This window comes from Hetaerina americana, unplaced genomic scaffold, assembly GCF_022747635.1.
Source record: "Hetaerina americana unplaced genomic scaffold, ioHetAmer1.1.p SCAF_4, whole genome shotgun sequence".
Taxonomy (NCBI): Eukaryota; Metazoa; Arthropoda; class Insecta; order Odonata; family Calopterygidae; genus Hetaerina; species Hetaerina americana.
In genome coordinates, this window is record NW_027286985.1 from 78,386,785 (window position 1) to 78,398,554 (window position 11,770).

The following is an 11,770-nucleotide window of genomic DNA, read 5'->3' on the forward strand; positions in this document are numbered from 1 at the left end:
TATTCCGATTCTTAATGGAATGCGCCCCTTTGCCCATTCCTTTTGCCCGTCCCCAAGATCACCCAATATTATTCCCCTTTAATCATGCTTTCGCTAGGCATTCTTATCGTAATACCTTTTGCGGGAAATTTTTATATGAATCAGGACATCTCTCTTTTAAGCACCGGTTTTACTACAGAAATTACTCAATAGTGGTATTTTTCATATTCAGTTTAGTCCATTGAACTCGTTTCGGTCATTAACACAATCTCTCATTGTATGAAATAAAAATTGATAATTCTTCCAGTGTCACTATTTCCTCATTCACATAAGTCAATATATTTATATCTAAAGGATGTATCCAGCAGTTCGATTTGACCAGCCATAGCAGTGCCAATGCCAGTGACGTGTGAATTTCACATGTGTGAAATTCACACGTCAATTTCAGAGCATAGGCCCAGTTTCATTCCCTCTGCCACCTCTGGATTCCCCGGAAAGTTCTGGTACCCGAAAAGTTACCCAACTTAGATGAAGCTGAGGTTGCCCTGTCACGTCCCTATCGAATAAACCCGGATCCACTGGTCTATAGTACAGCACTGGACAACCAAATACCAATTTATACAAATCAATTAATGAAATCAAAGAAACTCCGGTAGATGCCCAGAGAGTTACTTTTAACGGAGTCATCCGCTAATTCGCACTCGATGTCCGACTGAATTCTTTAGCCAGTGTAGCTTCTGAGGTTCGTACACTCCGACATTTTGGGATAACTGGCTCCGGACATCGAGGGATCCGCGTGCGAATCCCGGTCCAGGCGAATGATTTTTACCCTTTAAAACTGTTGCATCGCTAATCCATTATGTCTTTTTCTACGTTCACAATCAACATATTTTTACCATTATCATTTACGTGGTGTCCATCACGTATCCCTACTACCTATTTGAAGTATTCCTCTCACAATTGAATCATTCATTAATGTTTCCTAATTTTATCATTCTTTTGTCGTGGTCACACTTATTCAAAACATTTCTCCATTATCCCCCAATGTTCAACTTTCATGCATCCACTCTCATCATTCCCTGTTGCATAACATTCTAAAAGTCACAATTCTTCTAATGTCAACTTTGATGCAATCTATTGAAAACTAATGCATTCTAGGCTCCACTTTCAGATTAAGTCAACTCCCTGATTGCTGTGCATTATCCGCTAGTGACCTTAATGCTCCACCGTTGCATTTATTTCAATAAATACTAACCCTTTATGCAAATACTCGTATTTTCTTATACGGAAACTCTTTATAAGGCAAGTGCACTGCTGGTGTAGTGGTATCATGCAAGATTCCCATTCTTGCGACCTGGGTTCGATTCCCGGGTAGTGCAATTATTTTTCATTTATTTCACGCAGGCGAAAAATACATTCATGTATTAGTATGAAATACGACAGTGGTATTTTCGATGTAATTATTTTTACATTTTTTCACGTTAATTGACAGGACATATTTCCTGTAAAAATTCACGTTTCGGATTAGGAGCTACGTTATCCGTTCAAATGGTATATACTGTGATTGCACGTTAAAAAATGGGTGGGAAGGGTAAAATTACCGTACTGCGCATTTTCGTCTAAAACAGCCATTCTTAAGTATTAAAACTTATTGAATGTACATGACATCCTCGCATGCTTGCGTATGGAATACATTACCTGTGTACGATTGTAAAATACAAGCGTATATTAATGAGTCGTAAATATTTTGTATACTCAAGGATGGCAACTATAAGTATTATTCTGTGTTTTAAATATTAAAACATTGCTTTAAAAATTGTTATGATGAATTTGTAATATCTGAAGTGCCTGAATAAATAACACTGTATTATGATATTAACTCAACGTGACACTCATAACACAGAACGCATTTTGCTGTTGTAATGTGTAGACTGGTTTTCATATTTCGCTCACTTCAAACTGTTAAAATATCCGCTACAATAGACTATCCCGCGAGTTGTGAAAAATATTCTGTGATTAGGTTTTTACTGGCAAAAAAACACAAACAGTTGAAATATAAAAGCAACTATGTGCAGTGTACGAAGACGAAATAATGGGTGAAGGCGAAGTCAGGTCGTGGTGAATTCAGTTTTAAAAATGGTCGCAGCAATATTCACGACGAGTACCGCAGTCGTCAGCCAAGCCTTGTGACAGATGAGCTGAAGGAGAAAATCAACGAAAAAATTCGTGAAAATCAACGATTTGCGATTAAGAGACTTGATCTTGATATCGGACGTGGCTTCCAACACAGAGCTTTGACAGTGAAGTCAAATTGCATGCTGGCGGAAACAAAGGGTTAAAATGTAAGGTGGCAGATTTCTTCTGAGACGGAATTGAAAATATTGTGAATTGTAATGATAATTGCATCAATTTGAATGGAAACTATGCAGAAAAATTATTTAAGAATGTTCCTTTCAAATAAAGCTTTGTCTTGTCACTGGGTTCATATTTGTTTCAAAACGTAAGTTACTTTCCGGACCACCCTCGCAGACAACTCGAGGGATTTTCTATTGCAGCGCACATTTTAACGGGTTGTACTGAGCAAAATAGACTAACCACTATATATAGTAGTCTTTATTTGGCGAAACTGAGATCAAATGGTCTCTTCTTCCGTTTAACCCATCGTCGATACATACAGAATGCCATAGTAGAATGCGTACTGATTGGAGGGACGACACCAAGTTGGTGGCCCTAGCACTACCCGCCGCCACGCTAAGCCATAAGGTAAGTTATTTTCTTGACAGCCCTCGTATAAAGAAATTGTTAACTTTCCGTGAACATACTGATTTCACGAAATTCGTTCCATTGAACTTCTCAAGTGATGGCACCTTCCAATAGTTATACAGATACATCGGTAGTACTATTTATTTGTTTTTCAGAACTTATCTCGATTGACGGTGTATTCAGACTTCAAGCTAAGCATTGAAGTAAGCATTAGAATTTGATGTAATAAAATGACCAAGAGCCCTTTCGGTGTTTTTTTATCAATATCGTTGTTTAATCAGGCACTTCAGATATTACAAATTCATCAACAGAATAATAATTATATTTCCCATCCTTGAGTATATAATATATTTAGGGCCCAATAACATACGCTTGTATTTTATAATCGTACACAGGTAATGTATTCCATACGCAAGCATGCGAGATATCATGTACATTCAATAAGTTTTAATACTTAAGAATGGCGCATGAAGGTAATTTTACCCTTCCAACCCATTGTTTAACGTGCAATTACATTGCATGCCATTTGAACGGATAGCGTAGCTCTTAATCCAAAATGTGAATTTTTACAGGAAACATGTCCTCTCAATTAACATAAAAAATGTAAAAATCATTTCATCAAAAATATCACTATCGTATGTCATACTAAAACATGTATGTAGGTTTCCCCTATTAATAAATTAAAAATAACTGCACTGCCCGGGAATCGAACCCGGGTCGCAAGAATGGGAATCTTGCATGATACCACTACACCAGCAGTGCGCTTATTATTATGGAAACATAGTAATATATTTATATCTATTTTCATTTATCGAGCGACTAGAATAAAAGTGTTTAAAACTTAGCTACCGTGATCCGATCATTGGCAATAAACAATTGTATTACTCTAATTAGAATTGACCCTTATTAAATTGATCATTTGTTTCTGAAAAAATATTTGTGGCATACAAAGTGCACATCTGCCTCATTTGAGCACCATTTTCAAGTAGTTGGAACCTACATGCTTGCATGATCAATGAAACAACAAATATATATGGTTTTGAGTGCCATTTTTGATGCACGGAAATTTCAAAATTTAGTGTAAGTAGTTTGATGACGAATTGACTGAAGTAAATGAGAAACTCTAATAGACCTGTAATAATAACTTTCCTTAATTCGCATTTTAGAATATTAAAATTTATTTTTGTACATAATGAATCACACAATAATGGCTGCCATCAAAAGTCATCCAACGAAAGGCAATCTCTCGATTAATAATAACATTTATCGAAATGGATATTTTATAAATAAATCAGGATTGAGTCGATTATTTACAGTAACTGTTGCGTTATTCCGCCATCGACCAGCCAAAGTTTGAAATTATAACTCTGTTAGAGCAGGCAAAAGAAAAGCCGTTGAACTTCGGCTACACTTAGGCCTATGGGCCCAACCATTCATGTCATGATATCTTGTGTCAAATATGAACGAATAAGGGCTTAAAACGCTGAATAAATCATAAATAACACTTAAAACGCCATTGCAAAGGATATGTTAGGCCATAAGTAATTTTTACAACCACTCAGATGCAATTTTCCTACTTTTTCTATTGGCCGACGATTACCATGGATATTCAAGTATATCTAGGGTAGCAATTAGCCTGTCCCTCTCGACTTCGATATGTGCATGTAGACTTATAATTAATGTAGAATGAATCCCAGCCGGCATATAATGGGAAATATTGCATAGAGTGTACACGGTGTTACCTTGAATAAGCAAACAATTGTGAAACATCATAATTGGTTATGTATCTCTTTATGGTAGGTTTTTCCTAACGTCCATAACAACTGGTATGTATAACATTTCGCATCAATTTCCTCCTATTTTACCAATATTATTTCCTTACTCAGTTCTTTACACTTCCTATTGCCTTTCGGGAGTCTTTTCCTTCCTTTTTCCCCTTACCTGACATATTCCCGTCTAATTACATCTCGCAACCATTCAATACCTACCCCCTACGTTTCATGTTTTCTTCGGATTAACCCTAGTACTTTGTGAAAAGCAGAGTTGGAAAGTACAGAGATAAAAAAGCGGAGAAAGGTTACTACTCGTATGTAAAACAACGACGAAGGTATCAATCGTCCAATTTCTACTCACGACTTTGATGAAATATTCTAGGTCCTCTATCCTCTATTCAGGTTCTATTCTCATTCACGTCATATTCCCTATGTTTGAGCTGGCTTGTTTAATGACTTCACCATATAGTATCTCTACATTTTACCTTCTTACTTTCTGATAATGCTTTCACCTCCCTCTGAAATGTACCAATTGCACCCTTCCCTTGTGAACTTTCCATATCCTAGCAGTTTACATTCCACCACGTTTCTTTTACATTGTTTGTTTCTCACCCCATGATATTATTCATCTCAATGAGCTTCCTTCTGCATATCGCTGTTTTTACATTCTTCCATATCCACTCTTCTCTAACTTTCTCATCACTTCGTCCGTAATCTATGGTTTCCTTATCCTTTTTGTGTAGGTAATAAATTGACAAGTTTAAAGTTAATTCCTTAGGTGAAAGGGGGCTCTCATAAGAATAACTTACATAGGATTCAATGGGAGGAAATATTATGCAGAACCAAGACTTCAACTTCAACAACTGGTATATCTACTTCATTTAGAAAAACTGAACAGTTCTTCATCTTCCTCGCAGATTCACTTTTTTAATTTGAGAAATGGAGGTTGCAATTTACCTGAGTTTTTTGCGGAAGTAAAAATATTTCTCTTACATTAACTTGAGCATTGGCTTAAAATTATATTTATATTTCACTTAACTGAAATTATTTTTATCGGATTTTAATTTTCCGTGTTTCCTCCTCTCGGTTCGAGACGCTCGCCCTTGAAATATTAATTGCCAATATTAGCGATGACCACCTCAATTAAATCTTGAAAATCTATGAATTGATGGAGTACTCGTATGCATACTTGGTTACCCGGTATTGGGAACAATTACTTATTTCCTGTCTCCTTGTTCTGGGTGATTAAAGGTATACTAAAGTTCACATGGAAAAGATAACACCTGTAATAGTGTCAAACATTCCAACATCAAATGAGCATTTGGCATGTTTTGTCAACCTATAACCAGCCCATAGTTGTACAACTATGGATAAATGATAAAATAAAACTGGGTTGAAGTACAACATAGAGAATAGTGAAAATAAATTGCCATCAAAGTTACAACAGATAAAATGAAGGTTTTTCAGTTACAAATGCTAAGATTTTTTGCCTAGATTATGTGATCGCTAACTCTACAGAGGAAGAATGAGAATGTAGCCCAATCGTTTTTGGAGTTCATTGCACTTATTTCATTCGGACGATCTGTTTTGAATTGATGAGGACCTTCATGATTCCTTTAATATAAGAAGTAAAATCGTCAGCCCACATTCTCTCTAAATTTCGTAAATTTATCTCTCTTCCTCTAGCCCTATTAGGTATACTCAAATACTAGTTTATCTCATAGACCCGTCAAACCTATTATTATCATCATAAAAATGTTTCATTAATGCTTTGTATCGTATCTAAATTCTATTTATTTCCTCACGTGAAATCTTTTCCAATGAAACCTGACTACTGGTCGCGTATTTCTAAAGTTGGGTTGACCAATGCGAAAAATACCACATCTGCTGTACTTGTTACGTGTTGTATATTTGTTATCCTTTTTATGTCTCCAATTTCGATGCTATCTTATTTCTTCTCCTTTTACAGCGCTTTGAGTGGCCCGTGGCTCGGCCCCTAGAGCGACAAGAGACCCTCCGGATTGAGCTCTTGACCCGGGGGAGGCTACTGGGAGACCGGCTTATCGGGAGTTTCACTCTCGTGCTCCAGGGCCTCGTAGCGCCGGGGGACGGCGAGGGCTCGGCGTCCGCGGAGGCGCCGTCATCCCGCCGGCGGAGGCGTCACCTGGCGCTCAACGACACACTCCTTGACCTTAATAATCGTCCCATTCAGGTGAGTGAATTACTTTCATCATTTGCGAAATTGTTCGGGCTTGAATATGTGACGCTTATGGACATTATAGCCGTTGTGCACATAGCCGTTGTGTACATTATAGCCGTTGTGTTATAGCTCTACTGTGTACATCAAATTAAAACCTATATTTTATCATCATAAAAACTTACACCAGTATGATGATAGTATAACTGATTAAGAGATCTAAGAGAATAGATGGAAGAAGGGACTGTTTAGTCCCTACTTTGCCCTAATACATTTTTTCAAATTTACAATTTCTATTAACTTAACATATATTCCTGAAAGAAAATTTATAAAATATGTTCAAATTTATCCGTATATTTAACCTTGACTTACTGACACTGAAGATGCTTTTGCATGTGATTGGGTATGAGTTAATTTTCGTTACTGGTAAAAAGAAATAGCAATGTAATCACGTCTTATTGATGCACGCAAAAATTAACCCTAAAACGAGTATCTTTTGTCTTATTTAATTATCAAACTACGCAATACTTTTATGGCAGCTAGTAATCAACAGATCGCTTTAACTTTTGAGTAAAAACCGCATCAAAAAACGAAAAAGGCCTTTCAATTAAGACGCTCTTTTCCTCTTCACGACAATTAATCCGAATTTATGAGGACCTTGGACACCCATTTAATCAAGTTAACCTTGTTAAAGTGAAAGTTACGTTCCAGCTGGTCTTCCGGCTGTAATCTTTTTTTATTGGTGTGCAATTGTTTAAGCCAAGGTAAAGTTGGACCAACTTGTCTACTGTCAACGCCCTCTCAAAACGTCAAAAATATTGGCAGTTATACCGGTAATATTGAGGAGTAGAGCAGCAGGACTGAAAAAATAATGGTTTAACCAACCGAAGTGTAGACGTAGTATCTTCAAAGTTTGAAGACTTTCGGCGTTAAAACGTTGTTGAGAGTTGTCAAGCTCCAAATCTTTGCTCCATATTTTAGAAACCACAAGAAATATGGGCGAAGGAAAAGAATTATCGAGAAAGGTATACAGCTTATACAAATTCCACCACAAGTTACCTTGATGGCCCCTGGGATATTTATAAAGGATCGAAAAAAATATATTCTTTTGAGAAATAACAATATGATTTATTATATTTATTTTTTAATGGAAGGAAAATTTTGAACTTTTGAAAAATAACGGGGAAATATCTTTCCTAGAAGCTTGCTTCGTACCACCAAGTTCTATTGCAAGCATTCTCTTGATTTTTTCATTGTATTTAATTTTTAAGTTTCAAACTTCCCTCTTCTTTTTTCGTTTTTGCCATTTTTACTTCAACTCTATATTGTACGACTTCCTACCTTTAATGTCTGTGCTCAGAGATATGACATTATACAAACGAACAGGGTGAATCAACCGTGTCTCTCGAATATCTGAAACGGAGTTCACGTCGTGGGAAGGGAAGATAAGGGTGATGTAGATGCCCTGTGAGTCAGCCTCCCTTTCCGTTGCCTGTTGACTACCTTAGCTAGAGGACAGGATGGAAATAACTACAACTCCTTCAAGCTCTTCTGAGCCTCCTCGAGTTACTCTCCTCTCGAACTACCGCAACTGCCACCTCCCTCCGTGCCATCTCATGGGGAACTCTGAGCCGAGTTATTTCATGGCCTGTTGATTAAGATGGTTGAAACGTGAGAGGCTCACAAAAGGGAAAGTTACTCATCCGAACCGTAATTTCCTTCGTCTGGTTAAAACTGTGTCCCTCCTCGAGAGTATAGCGATTTATTCCAGGAAATGAAGATGCTGAGCTAAAATGTGACCGCTCGCATTCTTGAAATCTTAGATTACCTGGGCGATATCTCGAAATGATCGACATTTTGGTGCATGACCTAAGGTAAAAAATATCGTTATTGGTCCTTAGTGCCAATAGGCCTATGTTTTATGAAATTTGTTTTGTAAGAAGAAATAAGGTTCTTGTAGTGAAGTTTTAAAAATGAAAATTTTTTCCTTATATCGGTTACCATGATATGAATGAATGAACAGGGAAGGTTAAGGAATAATTTCATCCAAGGGTACTTTATTAGGACCATTATTGTTGCTATTTAAAAAAATACCTTTCCTAAGAAATACTGTCGAAGATAACACTTTTCGGCGGATGATTGTGTAGTATATCGGAGTATTAATAATTTTGAGAATAAAATTCTCCAAAGTGATTTGTACAAAGTAATAGAGTGAGTAAATGGAAATAAAATTTATGCAAACGGTACAAAAAGTGGTGGTAAAATATTTGAGAGACGTAAAAAGTAATATAGTTCTGATTTTATGCACAAACTTGGGAGTGCCAAAGTGCTCAAAAATGTTCATTTTATTAGGAAAAACACATGTGAAAATGGTAAAATACTTAGCTGTAACGATAGCAAAGGATATGTCCTGGGGAAAATACATTGATAACATTTGCGGAATACCTAACAAATAGTTAGGATTCATAAAAAGAATACTTGGTAGTTGTAATGAAAGGGTTAAGGAGCTTGGCTATTTCACATTAGTTAGGCCCCACCTGGAGTATGCTGCGGGTGTATGTGATTCTCATGAAGTAGGCTTAATTTTGCAATTAAACGACTGTAACTTAGAGACGCTAGGTTTATGAAAAGTTATTATAAAGATGGTAGCAGTGTCGCGACACTATTGAAACAATTAGGATGGGAGCCTATAGTTGATCGTAGGCTTAAATACAGGTTGAATTTACTGCGTAAATTTGAGGTAGGATACTCATCGGAGGATGATAAAAGACATATGGTAGGCCTCGGCTTACTATGGTGGATCAGATCGCCAACGTATATTCAGGGATATTTACTGTAGAACGGATACATTTAAATATTTTTTCCTCGTACAATTAGAGATCAAAATAGATATGACAGCAATCGCGTGGGAGATAATTAGAATTGGTAGAGTATTTTTTTTTAAGGTAATCTACCGGTTAAGGTAGGTTTTTGGATGGACAAAACTACCAAACAAATATTTTATTACTCCTAACAAAACACAAAATCCATCATCCTACTCTATATCAGGTCCCTCTTCATCTCTGAGTACTTTCTTCCTCCCTTCATCCCGTCCAACATCCCTATCCTGTTCCTTCCCTTTCCTCTTTTGCCCAACATTCTACCCTCTATCACAGTCTTCAACATCCCACTGCCGGTCAACACCCCCTTCATCCACTTTTCCTGCCTCCATAGGATTGCTCCCTACAAACCCCTCTCTTCGCCCACCATACCAAGTACTTCCTCATTTGTTTTCTTCTCTGTCCATTTCACCTTCTCCATTCTTTTCCACACCCACATTTCAAAAGCCTCCAATCTACGTCTATCCTCCTGCTTCAATGACCACGTTTCCGCACCGTACATAGCTACGCTCCATATCAAAGTTTTTACGAGTCTTTTCTTAACATCCTTACTCAAAGTCCCCGTCATCAACTCCCTCCTCCTTGTGAAAGCCTCTTTGCCTAGCGCAATTCTTCTCCTTACGTCCCTACTACTTTGACCGTGTTGGTCCAAAACACTTCTGTCATATACCGAGATACGTAAACTGCTCTACCTGCTCTAGTTTTTGCCCTCCTATATATTTAACGAAATCCTGCATTTTATTCTTTGTATTTAATGGACCGATCTTTTTCACAGTTATACAGCATAATTTGAATATACGTATCCTTTTGTTATTTATTTGGTTGGTTATTTTAGTACCCTGCATGCCAACGCTAGGGTGTGTGGCAGGGGATTGATACACACCAAGCTGACTTGGGCTAAAATATGACCATACCGCGGTCGGACAATATTATTCTGATCCCTTATCGTTGGTAGAAAAAACGGCATCTTAAATCTATCTGTTCTACACTTAATCTCTTTATTTAATAATGGCATGTAATTACTTTCTTTTGTGCGATTAAAGGTTTTCGTGTGTAGAGGAAACACGATTGAAATTGTGAAAGTATATGTATGATTAGTGACCAAACACCTCCCCCCACGTGACTTGGTGACGAATTTCAGGGTAAATATGTAAATGTAGAGGTACCAAGATGGCATAGTTTGAAATATTTAGCTGTGTTACTGGCCAAAGTATTAAGTTGTGAGCAGCATACTGAAAAAAATACTGCAAAATTGTTCAAGACTACATTTCATTAGGAAAAATTCAAGGAAAACTTTCAAAGACGTTTAAGTAGCCTATAAAACAACAGTTTGTCAGATATTAAATTTTGTGTAGTGTGCCGGATTCACACAAGAGGTGTTTAGTATAGATATTGATGGAAAACATGGTAAGGCATTTTGTTTTGTTTTAGTAAGGTACAAGAGATATGATGTCGTGGCATAAATACTAAAATATTTGAGCCGGAAAAGTTTGTTGGTGAGAAGGAGAATACAAAGGGTTGTAAATACGTTTAATACAAATACAAAAGGCAAAGGATGTAAATATGTAAATATTAGATTTAAAAAATCATCAAAATGGTAAAAATGGCCATAAAATGAAAGTAGGAGCGCGGAAGGAAAAATAGGAAACTTTCCTTTTGAAAACAAGACTGTGATAGAGAGAAATACTCTCGTATAAGAGACTTTAAACTTTTTCCCAAAAATGAATAAAAATTTGAAAAGAAATTTTGGAAATATATGACGAATTAATGAGCACAACGAAGAAAATAAGTCATTATTTTTGGATTTTTTCTCATAACTATATGCTTTTATTTAAACATTGCAGCAGTATCTGATGCTTTTAATTGAAATCATTGTCGCCAGGTAATAACCAAGTGTAATGTCATGTAAAAAATAAAAATGTTGTGTTAAGAGTATATCCTTTGTTTGAAAAACGTCCTTGCCGTGTATAAATTAACAATCCGCGGAAAAGTCCTAATTGGTTTGCCTGCATTTTACGTAAAGTTAATTATCTTCTCCACAATTTATCTTCTCCTTGGCGGTTTCCAGATACTCAAGTGTTTTGTGAGCTTATATATCAATTAAATTTCTTTCTGGTGGGATTTCACGTCCATGAGCGCATAATCTAACCGCCATTGAATTGGTCCCTTCATTCTTTACC

General features: G+C 36.7%; 2 non-coding genes across 2 annotated transcripts; one reads left to right on the plus strand and one right to left on the minus strand.

The window, feature by feature from the left end:
* Positions 1 to 1,287: 1,287 nt before the first annotated feature.
* On the plus strand, positions 1,288 to 1,358 carry TRNAG-CCC (transfer RNA glycine (anticodon CCC)). The gene has a single exon. It is a non-coding gene; the product is annotated as a tRNA-Gly (tRNA).
* Positions 1,359 to 3,433: 2,075 nt separating this feature from the next.
* TRNAG-CCC (transfer RNA glycine (anticodon CCC)) lies at positions 3,434 to 3,504 on the minus strand. Its single transcript has one exon. It is a non-coding gene; the product is annotated as a tRNA-Gly (tRNA).
* Between the last annotated feature and the right edge of the window lie 8,266 nt (positions 3,505 to 11,770).